This window comes from Nannobrachium achirus, assembly GCF_963921795.1.
Source record: "Nannobrachium achirus genome assembly, chromosome: 11".
Taxonomy (NCBI): Eukaryota; Metazoa; Chordata; class Actinopteri; order Myctophiformes; family Myctophidae; genus Nannobrachium; species Nannobrachium achirus.
In genome coordinates, this window is record NC_137820.1 from 34,850,370 (window position 1) to 34,863,446 (window position 13,077).

Consider the following 13,077-nt stretch of genomic DNA (forward strand, 5'->3'; position numbering starts at 1 on the left):
TGAGCTTGTAGATGAGCTATTTTTGGCTAAAGTTCTCAGAATATGGACGCTAGGGTTCAAGTGGTTAATATAAAAAAGTAGGGGAAAAAAGGTTTCTATCACACAAAGATTTTGGAGGACCCCCTGTAGTAACTCTGAGGACCCCCTAGGGGTCCCAGACCCCCTGTTGAAGACCCCTGGTGTAAAGTAACTATGGACATTTTACTCAAGTACTGTACTTAACCATTTCAGTGCTCAGAATCACCACTAGAGGGCGCCCAATGGCCATAGAATCCACCATAGACATACGCTGTATATGCACAAGCCGTGCGCAGCCATGACGCGCCTGAACACTTTCCTTTGTGCATGTGCATGAACAGGAACAGAATGAAGTTAGCTTGAAGTTAGCTATTGGCTACCAAGCATTTTAGAAGCCCTATTTTCGGCGATTTAGCCGTGATTAAACCTTGCACACCTCATGGATATGCATGGAACAGAGAAAATGAGCTCTAAAGATCCTGGATTGCATTGGAGTGGATGGCAAATATCGGCGGCGCGACGCTCTCGCGGGCCGTGTAAACAGATGACTAGAACTAGTTCGGGATTGGCACCCTGAACGTTAACTCATCTGCCGCCCAGCCCGTTTATAAACGTTCTATTTTGCCCAGCTATTTACCGCCCAGCCCGTTTATAAACGTTCTATAGTCTTTTCATTGTTTTACAATTGATGGTGCTCTCGTGCTGCCTGTGACTTAATACAGTAGGGCAACATCAAAGGGAACCAGGTCATTCACGTGAATGAAGAAAAAAGGTCAAAAAACTGCATTGAAATACATGTTATCAGGCAATCCAAATACAACAGAGAGAGAGGGAGAAAAGTCTGCAGCTTTTTGAAACGCGACAAGCCAGGCTAGCCAGCTAGCCAGCTGAGGAGAAAAAAGAAGAAAAAAAAAGATCGGTTGGGAGGCTCGGTTGAGATTTGAATATAGGATATTTATAGTTAGAGTTAGAGTTTAGATAGTTGATTGATAGCCTAGAGATGACAGTAGAATTCGTTTAGATTTGAGTGTATTTAGGTGAAGACACTCTGTATTTATAGTGGGAGAGGAGGAGTGAATGTGTAGAAAACTTAACCAGACGCGCACTCACACAGGGGTGTCACAAGGGGGGAGTGCGAGTGGAAACCCTACACTAGGGCCCAAGGTGGAGGGGACATAATTATTTTATACTTTAGCTATTGAAAAATAGCAGATCTACAAGCTCACAGCGCGGCACTCTGCGAGCTTGTACATCTGCTATTTTTTAAATCCCCCCTATGAAGAACAATCATGGGGGTCCCGCAGTGAATCCTTGTAGCCAGGGCCCAGATTTTGGTGCGACACCCCTGCACACACGACACGATACGACACGATGAAAACCCTACCTTATACACTGTAACCTCCTCCCAAAGTGCAGTCATCTGCTGTAGTGGCTCGTAAAGCTATAATCCATGTGGCTGAGTACAGTTAGTAAACTCAATGATCCAACGCGAAACACCGGTGTTGTCCCTGTGTTGTGTAATGGTCATCTAGCCTCTGTCTGGACAAGAAAGAATGCACCCCGCTGAAGATCTCTCAAAAAGGGGTAAATAAAAAAGTTGCGCGTGCGTTGATCCAGCAAATGTTCCTCTGCATCGAAAGTTACACATCTGATCTGTGTGTGTGTGTGTGTGTGTGTGTGTGTGTCTGTCATTAGTTTCATTTTCGCTGAAATGTCTCAGTGTTTCATTAGCTGAGAAATCACGTGACATAACACAGGCAGGGGCGTCAATTGGGTATGGCAGGGGTATGCAGCTGCCATACCTTGGCTACAAGGGGAAATCATAAAAATGTACTTTTCATCGTGCCTGCACGAGGGCACGCGTGCAAGACACCAGTCATGTTGCCATACCTTAGCTTGTTCTGAACTGACGCCACTGAACACAGGTTGTGGATGTGCGCGCGCATGTGGAGTGTGTGTGTGTGTGTGTGTGTGCGTGTGTTTGTGTGTGTGCCTGAAATGTCATAGGAGGAGCTCAGGGTGGTCCTTGTGCTTCGCGACGTTCGCGCGTGCGCGTGCATGCGCATGCATGTGTGTGAGTGTGTGCGTGTGTGTTGAGACTGAGTACACAGTGCCACAGTGCCAATTATTGTCTTGAAACAACAAAATCAACCCAATAAGAGACTTATTCATGTTATTTCATAAAAAGCCTTTTTTCTAGCCTTTTTAAACAAATTAGGCCATTTGGGGCAGGCGCAGTAGTCGCTAATAAATTCATTGAAAAATCATCATGGAACATAAAACTCTTGTTTATTTTTTTTTATAAAGTATAGATTTTAATCTTTCCATCGGTATACTCAATTTGTTCATAGACATAGAAACAAATTTTCAAAATATTACATTACAAATGAGTCAAAATGCTCCAAAACCCTGACATGTTTTGGAAGAGTTTAATAAAAAACGTGGGGCAGGCAATGTGTTAATAAGGTCCAAACTATCGATAGGCACAATAAGAGTTAAATACAATTTAGATTATTATTATTATTATAATTCTTTTCCTTACTGGAGTATTTCCAATTTTCAGTACTTTTACTTTTATTCCACTACAGCTCACTGGCAGATATTGTACTTTTACCTCAATAAAAGGTTCAGGTTTGAAAACTTTCATATACAAAACATACATTAACCACCCTATTTTATGCATATAGGCTATTTGAAAATAGCTGATCTACAGGCTCACAGCGTGTCGCAATGCGACACATTGCGAGCTTGTAGATCTGCAATTTTCAAACATTTGAGTACTTTTACTTTTGGTTCTTTAAGTATATTTTGATGCCAACACTTCTAGGCAAACGTAAACTGAACCTACTGTATTTCCGTTAGAAGATGCAAGCTCATGACGCATCGCATCCAAGACACGTTGTGAGCTTGTAGATCAGCTATTTACACAACGCAGAAACTTGCAGGATGTGGGACCTTTAGTATCTTTTGCCTTCACAATAAAAGCTTACCAGCTTTATGACAAGGCAGAAGCAACATGGGAAAGGATTATGGAATCCGTGGCATTTCACATTAGAAAGTGGGGCAGGAAGAGTGGTCACCTAAACATTGTGGGCACCTCAATGTTAAATTGGATGAAATTATTGGTTCTATGTGGATTGTGTCAATAATGTTGACAAATAATGTATTGAAAAAGAAAGAAAGAACTAAACTAGTACATTTTTGGAACCATGAACCTTTAGTTCAAAACTGAATTGTGAACTGAACTAGTTCATTTTAAAACTCATGAACTGAACTTTGAACTAGTTCATATAGAAAGTGAACTTTCCCAACTCTGCTGAAAATAGATGATCTATATGTTGTGAGACCCATCCAGTTTTACTGGATCTCTTCTCCACTTGTCCCTACCTAACATGTTAGTCAACATTTTTGTTAGTTTTCATCAGTGAAAAAAGGTCACATAGTTTTAGTCAACAAACTTAACCATCATCTGCAGTAGCTTCAAAACGGGCCTGATGTAGAAACCAGTGCAAAACGTCACCATTCCATTGTCCATATTGTTTTACAGTCTATGATTCCAAAGAGTCCGTTCCGGGCTTCGAGACAACTCAAACCTTAATGGCAGCTAGGTCCACATCATCACAAAACTGTCTGTTCCAAACAAACAGTCCGTCCCGACTCCCGGGTGTTTTCCTGTCCATCGTGGCCGTGATGACATGCAGGGACTGCGTCTGGCTCGCTGACAAGTTACTCTGATCGCTGTCTGCTCTGCTGTGTCCTCAGCCTGAATGTCCCCTTGTGGGCTCACACGCACACACACATGTACACACGCACACACGCGCGCATGCACACCCGAATGTTCCTCTGGGATCAGACGCCATTGACAGCACATGAAAGCAGTGACATGGCCGGGGCCTCGATCGGCCCCGTAGATGACAGGATCGCAATGTTCCCCGTTCAAAAGCCTTCCCCCGGGACCAAGCAGGCAGAGATAAGACTCCGCCATTCAATATCTCTGTCACATGCTGCTGTGCTGCAGAGCCCAAATGCAGACAGGTGGGCCTAGGATCAGAAGCTAGGACTTTTGTTTAGTTTAATACAGGTGACAGGGGAGAACAAAGACATAAAGCACGTGTCAGACAAGCTAGGCACATGTGACACAAGACAATGACTGACTCAACAATGACTGACTACTAGGGATACAAGACTGATATACAGTGGTGGAAAAAGTACTCAAATTCTTTACTTAGGTAAAAGTATGCTACCAAGTAGAAATCCTCTGTTAGAAGTAAGTGTCTGGAATTCAAAATTGACTTGAGTTAAAGTACAAAAGTATTGGTATCAAAGTGGACTTAAAGTACCAACATTAGAAAGTAGCCTACTCATTACGTAGAATGTCCCTTTGACAACTTTTCAAATGTGTAAAATGTATAATGATCTGCTCTTTTAAAATGGCCGAAATGTATATGGCTGAAGTGGTTAATGTAGGTGTTGTAATAATTATCAAAATCTACAAAGTACCGTTACTGTAGTGGAGTAAAAGAACAATGTTTGCCTCTGAGATGTAATGGAGTAGAAGTAAAAGTACTGAAAATTAGAAATACTCCAGCAAAGTAAAAAATTCTACTAGGGTACTTACTTTACACCTTGACCTAGACACGACAATCAGTTTGAAAACTTCAATTAGGACATTCTGCATAACGAGTACTTTCTACTTTAACTCTTATTCTGCCAGATGTTGTTATTTATTATTGGGTTTTGTGCCAGCAAAAGCACCTTACCTTTGCGATGATATAGACAAAGGTGTATTGTTTTTTTTTTTGAAATGTTCTCTTAAAGAGTGTGCCGTGGCTCTACCAGCAGTAGGGGGCAGCCTCATGCAAGAATTAATGTGAAAATGGTCTCAGCTCGACGCTTGCTTGTCAAGGCTGTTCAAGGCTGATGAGTCGCTACAGAGCAATAGATCCAGAGAAAAACACATGGAACAGTGTTGTGACTCCATTGATGTTAACGTCCAGTTGGATTTTAAGAGTACTTTTATGGGAGCTGTTTCAACGGTAGACACCCGCGCGACACCTCAACAGGTTACAGACATCAAACCAAGGTACAAAAGAACGAGCCAAAGAACGTACAATTGGCATTATCGGGCCGTCAAAAATGGGGCGAACGGGAACGTTCAAAGCAGTATAAGAGTTAAGTATGTTTTGATACCAATACTTTTGTACTATTACTCAAGTACATTTTTAATTCCGGACTTTTACTTCTAATGCTGCACTCACACCAAAGTACCATTCAGCCAATGCATTTCAATGAGAATGGAGCGGTTTCATGCCAGAAGAGGATTTCTGCCAAAAAAAACAAAAAAGAAAACGCTCCATTATCATTGGAATGCATTGGCAGAATGGGGAATCCACTCTCATAGGTACGTTGGTGTGGGTGCAGCCTAAGGGTGCCCTCACACCAAAGTACCTGTGAGAGTGGAATCCGCATTCCGCCAATGCATTTCAATGAGAGTGAAGCGGTTTCATGCCAGCAGAGGATTTCTGCAAAAAACGCTCCCTTCTCATTGAAATGCATTGGCGGAACGCGGATTCCACTCTCATAGGTATTTTGGTGTGAGGGCACCCTAACAGAGTATTTCTACATTGCTGTATTGATACTTTTACTTAACTCATTCTGTGCCAGCGCCCTCTAGGGGCCAAGGAATGCCAGGGTATCTCTCATAGGCGAGCGCTTTAGCTTCCAGGACCTCACCTTCCAGGACCTCACGTGCTCACGTTCATGCACGTCATGGAAATGTCCCGGATGATAATGCTAACAGAATGGCTATTCCCATTTTGTCATCTAAAAGATCATTTTTGGGCGATTTCGCCGTAAATAAACCTCGCGCCGCTTCCCTAAAGACACAATCCAGAGATATAAGCCTTCAAAGATGTGGTCTTTCATTGGATTAGGCGGAGATTGGCGATTTCGTTCGCAAATAACGGCCGGCCGGGAGGTTGCTAGCTTTCGGCTAGTAGCTAGAAAAATCAGGCCAGGCTTCAGAAGGCCTCTTATCATTTTATTCATTTAATTAAAAAAAGCCGGACTACTTCGGGATCGGCACACTCGTGTACTCATCGGAAGCGGCGCCGAACATTGGGTGAACATTGGGGAGCTCAAAAAAAAACATTTTTAATGGAATATATCGTCGGACAGAGTAGAATGGCTAACTGGCTAGCGGCTAGCGAGCCAGGACCACCCACGACTCTACAAGCAGCTCGGGGTAAGTGAATTAATAAAAAAAAAATTGTATTGGATTGAAATAAAGCCGAACTAGTTCGGGATCGGCACAGAATGAGTTAAGTAAAACATTTGAGTGCTTTTTTTCACCATTGAACAGCAACAGGCTCACTGTACCACCGGGTCAGCTGTCTCCCAGGGTGTCTGCTGAGGTTGTGAGGAGGAGTCTGCAAACTCATTAACCCCCGGGAAAGCAACTGGCCCAGATAACATCCTGGGAAAAGTCTGGGTTTCCGAGGCTAGGTGTTGAGGGACTGTGCTCATGAACTTACAGAGGTCTGGGTAGATTTTTTTCTTTAATTTCTTTTTTTTTGCGACCTTCAAGTCGCAATTTGTATGAAATCGTCCAACTCATGTCCGTCCGTGAGTCCGTGTGTCACAAAACACACGTCCGTGTGGAAGGGAGTTCGACCTAAGGACATGTTATCCCGTGTGGCATCGCTGTGTCATCGCTGATTGGCTCTCACGATTTGACAGTGGACTAGAGTTCTCAACAGGCCTGAAAATTAAGGCCCGGCCCTAACTGGTCCCTAACTGGGCCCTAACTGGGTCGGCCCGAGGCCCTACCCGGCCCGACTAGTTAGCATACATTTTATGCCCTACCCTACCCTAAATGTCGGGTCGGGTTCGGGTATGGTTGGGTTCTCAATACTCTATCACATAGTAATGGTAATAAAAAAATATATTTTATTTTTTCATTGAGACCGAGGCCCTACCCGGCCCGACTAATAAGCATACATTTTAGGCCCTACCCTACCCTAAATGTCGGGTCGGGTTCGGATATGGTCGGGTTTGGACAGTATTTGAGAACTCTACAGTGCACACAGAGACACAGTCGGTGAGAGGATCGCCACAGATACACATTGCGTGCTCTCGCCCATCTGGAGGGCCGGGACTCATGTGTCAGGCTGCTGTTTCTAGACTTCAGTTCTGCGTTTAACATCATCATCCAGCTCTTGCCAGTAAGCTGCTGCTGCCCGGATTAACACCAAACAATTCTCATGCAATTCTCACCCAATTGTGCAATTGGGTCTAGGGACTCTCTGACTCATCAGCCACAGTCTGTCAGAATCCATGGCAATTCGTCTTCTTCCATCAGCCTCCACTGGATCCCCTCATGGGTGTGTCCTGAGTAGGGATGGGACGATATGAACATTTTATGTCACGATTATTGTGACCCAAAAAAATTGTGATTTACGATATTATCGCGATAACCAAAATATCCCCAACATCCATAATCCTGGGGTGTAATATTTGCCAAAAAATAGCAGATCTACAAGCTGCTTGTAGATCGGCTATTTTTTGGAAAAGAGATTTGGTCGAGAGTGAAAAAAAGACTGTATCAAGTATGTTATTTCCAGGTCCGTTTTACCAATATACCGGATATGCGGCTCGGAAAATAAAAGGTGAATTGATCCCAGTGCAAGACGGAGGACAATTTCACGATAAACACAGAGAAAGGTCAATCATTAAGTAGATTTTCTCCTTGTTTGTGTCTCTAAAAAAAGCCATTATAGTATGAACATTGTGGGAGTATTGTGTGGCTTGTGACAATACACAATAGGGTCCAATATTTAGTTGGTGAAAGGTTCAGAAGCTGTGTTCACGTTCACTCTCCTGTTGGAAATGAATAATCCAACCTGCTTCCTGCCTCCTAAAAAGGTGTCCACCTACGTCACGCGGATACGAGAAGTAAACCGGAGATGGCGTGTCTTGATATTTCCGTCTTGGGCTGTAGTACATCAGCAGGTGCTGTATAGGAGCACTGCGGCCCGCATTATGGAGGACCAGCACTCACCCGACCAGGGATGTGTAGAGAATGTTAGATAGGCAGGGGCTGACATTTCCAGAAGGGCATTTAGGTGGAAATATCGAAAATGGCAGAACTCCAAGCTCACAACACGTCACGCTGCAACGCGTTGTGAGCTTGGAGGTCGGCTATTCTTGGTACTTGATACCAAACTGAACTAAGCATAATCAAGTCAATACTGGAAATGTGGCGTAATGGCATGGATTTCTACAGAGAGAGGGTAATTCTTTCAACGTAAGATGCAGCTTCAAGTTCAGGAGAGTTTGGACAAGGCAATTCCCTTGCCTTCGGGTATAGCATGGAAAGGGGGCACTTGCATTTCTTTCACCATAGTCAAAAACTGAATTCATGGTCTGGAGAGGGAACCTTTTACAGAGGAATAAAAGGGCAGGGGCTCAAGCCCCCTTTGATTTCTACGTGTGCACGTGCCTGCACCCGACCCATAAACTGTTTGACCCGCTCCCGACGGGCAAGAGGCTGCGGTCAATCAAAGCCAAAACTGAAAGGCTCAAACACAGCTTCTACCCGGAAACTGCTGAACTCTAAGTCACAATAAATGCATGCACTTTCGCAGTTCTTCCTTGCTGTGCTGTTAATATAGTATGGCACGCTGCCAAGTTGTTTGTTTTGATAATTTGATGGACGCTACTGTTTTTAATTTGCTGGTCAGTTTCAATTCACTGCACTACAGGATGTTATGCTTATTTTGTATTTATGGTCAGATAGTTATTGTATTGTCCACTGCTGGTCCTGAGTATTTTTGTTTAATGTGCAAGCATGTAAATCAGCATGTGATAAGTTCCTATCACACAAAGATCCCCCCGCCCCCTCTCCTTAGTATTTCTTAGGACCCCCTATAGGCGTCCCAGACCCCCTGTTGAACTGTACACACACACAGTTTGGTTCAGCTGTTAGAGCTCTCATGCTACCGCCTGACAGCCTAGCTCTGGAGGCCCCGCCCACTTCCTGTCCGCAAACAAACATCTGTGAGCGTCCGTGTCGCCTGAGGCGTGGGAACACTGGGGGGAGGGGGTCCGCCCACGTAGGGGGGGCAGAGCAGTGACCCGCACGCACAAACACACACACACACACACACACACACACACACACACACTCACACATCAACACATCCGAATGCAGGCGCACACTGCCCCACGCACACAGCCGCACACAAACACATGCACAAACACGCATGCAAGCGCACACGCACGCACACTCGTCACCTCTGGCACCTTTTACAGTAAATGCATCATCGTGTCTCATTCCGCAGATTAGTTTGTTTTGCATTGTGAAGAACCATTAATACTGCACCTATCACAACAAATGCACACATTTATTAATAGTCCATGCATGCGTGAATGACCACAAAGACTATGATTCCCAGAGGAGCTGTGGTGCTGTGGTACTCAAAGTGGGGTCTGGGGAGCCCAAGGGTACTTGAGGGGGGTCCCCAGCTAAATTAGTTAATATGGCATCACTATCATATCAGTTTAACGACTTTAACCCCTTTATACACTTAAAACAGACAGTAGGGTACAAGAGTACGTTATCCCGGTGAGGGCTTGACTTTTTCAGTTTCAAAAACAGAAATTCCCAGAGTGATAGCACATGTTATAGAGGCTATTTTGCTTTGATATAACCTGTTTGATATGCATTAGACCACAGACCTCCATTTGATACAATATTATATCTCTGGGACCGCAATCGATGTGATAAAAGAGTACAAATGAGGGTCCATTTGGTTCCATTTGTTTACAGTGCAGTGGGGTCCAACGGACCCCAGTTTGAGACCCACTCATAAATAGAGGGTTGAAGTGGGCTGGGAGAAATTGTGGAGTCCTGAGTCCTGAGACCCTTCCTCATCAATCACACGCAAGCACGCACGCATATATGTACTCACGCACGCACATTGACCTTGTGGGGTTTTCTTGCTAAATTCTGCTTATTTGTCCACTCGGTGCATTTCCTTTGAATCGCTGTCTACAGGGGAATGGAACCATTAACCTCAGACACGTACGCACACTTGTGTAAGCACACAACACCCACTAACACCCACGCTAACACGTACACACAAGTGTGCACGTCGCACGTAACACAACACCCACAAACATGTGTGTGCCTGTGTTTTGGACTAAAACAACACTCTAGGGCTGTCCATTCTGTCCCCGACCACCAAACCTTTCGTCGGAAAGGTCCGGTTCAACTACAAAATGACGTCACTCGCAACTTCCGAAAAGCATTACCCCAAATTTGAGTTAGAAAAGATGCACGTCAGAAAGTCGGACCTTTCCGACGAAAAGTTTGTGGTTAATTGGAGACAGTATGGACAGCCCTTCAGTCCTTAATTGTGACCGAAGGTTGCAGTTTACCATAAGAAATGTCACAGCTTGTCCGTGTCTGTGTAGACGTACGTGTAGACGTACATGTAGACGTGTGTGTACACATTTTTACATGGTTGTTTCCCTTGACACATGCACTGTAACATCACAGGTGACATCTCATCTAATGTAGAGGCAAGCATGCCTTCCAAGTTCATAATTAATACTATCTAGTAAGTTAGTTCATAATACTACCTAGAAGATAATTCATTTTATTACTTCAGTAAATATTATTCATTTGATGATAGGGTTAGATCTATGAATAAATATAAAATAATAATAAATATTATATATATATATATTATTATATATAATATAAAATAAGAAGCACAACACCAGGGGAAACTAGTACAACGCTACAAGACCAAAACATTAGACATAGAACTACAACAAAATATCAGTGTGGCACACACTTCCTTTAAATCAGGGGTCTTCAATGTTTTTTAGGCCAAGGACTAGCTGAGAATAAGACGGAAGTCCCCTTCCCTCCTATGTATTGTGTAAAATATGTCATGTCCCACAAAGTTGTACTGTAGTTATAAATAGACACATGAGACACTTTCTTACATAATATTTGATAATTTGGCCAATTTGGTTTTAAGTGATGTGTCAGAATAGTTTGGTGACTATTTGACAAACACAAACATATCTCTGATATCACAGCATAACATAACCTTTTCTGCAGTTTGAAATAATGCTGTGAATAGAATATGGAGACTGCGTGTGGTGTTTTAGCATCATCTGCTGGACATTGTGTTAAAGTGCTCCTAGCTCGAGGTTATCTTAAAGCAAGAACATTTTTATTCAAAAACCAGTTGAACCCCTTGTATCCCTATTCTGGGCTTGTCATGATAGTCAAATGTGGCATCAATAAATTAATAATAATAACAAAAACAACAACACCAATAATTACACCATGCTATCACAAATCAGAAATGTGCTTAGAGAGCACCCTGCAAGCAAGCCCCGGTTGGGCCTCTGCAGGCTTTGTGTGGGCAGTGAGGGCGATGCCAGCCTGCACTTAACCTCCACAGGCCCATAGTGGGATTGCCCAAATTAGGCCCACAGCTGTTGACTCATCATGGGCTAACCATGGGCGTACTGTGGGCAGCCCGTACGTGTGAAAAGAGCGGAAAATGATGTGGGCTGCCCACACAAAAACTGCATTGGGCCCAAAGGTAGAACTATGCTATGGGCCTAAACGGGCGTACTGAGGGCAGCCCTCAAAATTTGCCGCTCTTTTCACCTTTCTTTATGTATTCATTTATTGTTCCCGCCTTTTCATTCACTACCACTGGACAGCAGCTAATGACATGAGGAGATGAACCAGTGATTTGGACATTTGGACATGGCTGCTATTTAATGGTGAAATGGTACAGTAAGGACCTGTTTTTGACATTAATATAAGATAATAGCCAATAAGATAATAAGATAAATAATTTTCTGTTCTTTCATTTCTCTTAGCATTGTTCACACAAACCACAAAGGGTGGATATTGGCATTCGCTAACTTAGCTAACTCAACTTGCTAACTTTGGCCATAGCTGGCCAGCTGTTGACCCAGTGTTACACCAAGTTATTATTGTAAACTTTGTGAGCTTGTAGATCTGCTATTTTCGGGTACCAAATACATTGTGCAATGGAGCATAAATAAAGCTTAACCTTGGTGTGTCAAATACATATCTAGCTAAATTAGCAAGTTATAAAACAGTGTGGCAACAAGTGAATTATTTGTTACCTAGCTATAGTTTGGTTTGTGTCAAAACTAGTGAGAAATGGCTGACAATTTGTGCACACTCACACACCATCATATGTTGCCCTAAATATTTTTCTGTTCCTTACTTCTTTTCCTAAAGTTGGATGAGTTTGTCAAAGATAACCATATAGCATACATGGAATCTGACTGAGTGGGTCACGTGTTTTGATGGTATGTACTGTAATAGGCATTTTACTGAATGCATTTTACTGAATGTACAATAGTACACATGACTGTTGTTGGCATTTATCTCATATTAGATAACCACATTATCCCTTTGAAACAGACAGCCTTTAAAAACAGCTTGTAAAAACAGTTTGTGTCTCTGTTAAAACAATATTTTGCAGAGCAATGGATTGACACAGAGTGCTTCTTTCTCCTGGATGGGGAAAGCTTGGCATCCCTCATACTGTATATCTCCTTGGGCCACGGCTGAAATTTCAACGACACCTGCTTGAGGTACACCAGAGTAGGTCTAAAGAGACAAAATGTGTTATTAGTTAAGGTATTTGGGGATAAAGGATATTTTTCATTTTTTTTTCATCAAAACTGGGAATTGCACATTTCATTATCTATCAGGAAGCTGGGGCCTGTAGTTAACTTCTGGTCTAAGCCATGTGACATGCATTTTAAACATGGATCACAGCAGTGGTTCTCAACCTTTTCAGGCAACTGTGACCCCACTTTGAACTGGGGACCCCAACAAAATAATCACATTTGAATTGATGACCCCCTAAAATATTATATTTGAATTGGGGACCCCCAAACCCTGACAAGCACATGGACTGTTTGATTCGGTTCCATTGGTAATTATTTTGAAAGTGGCAGATCTACAAGCTCAGAAGTTCAACCGCA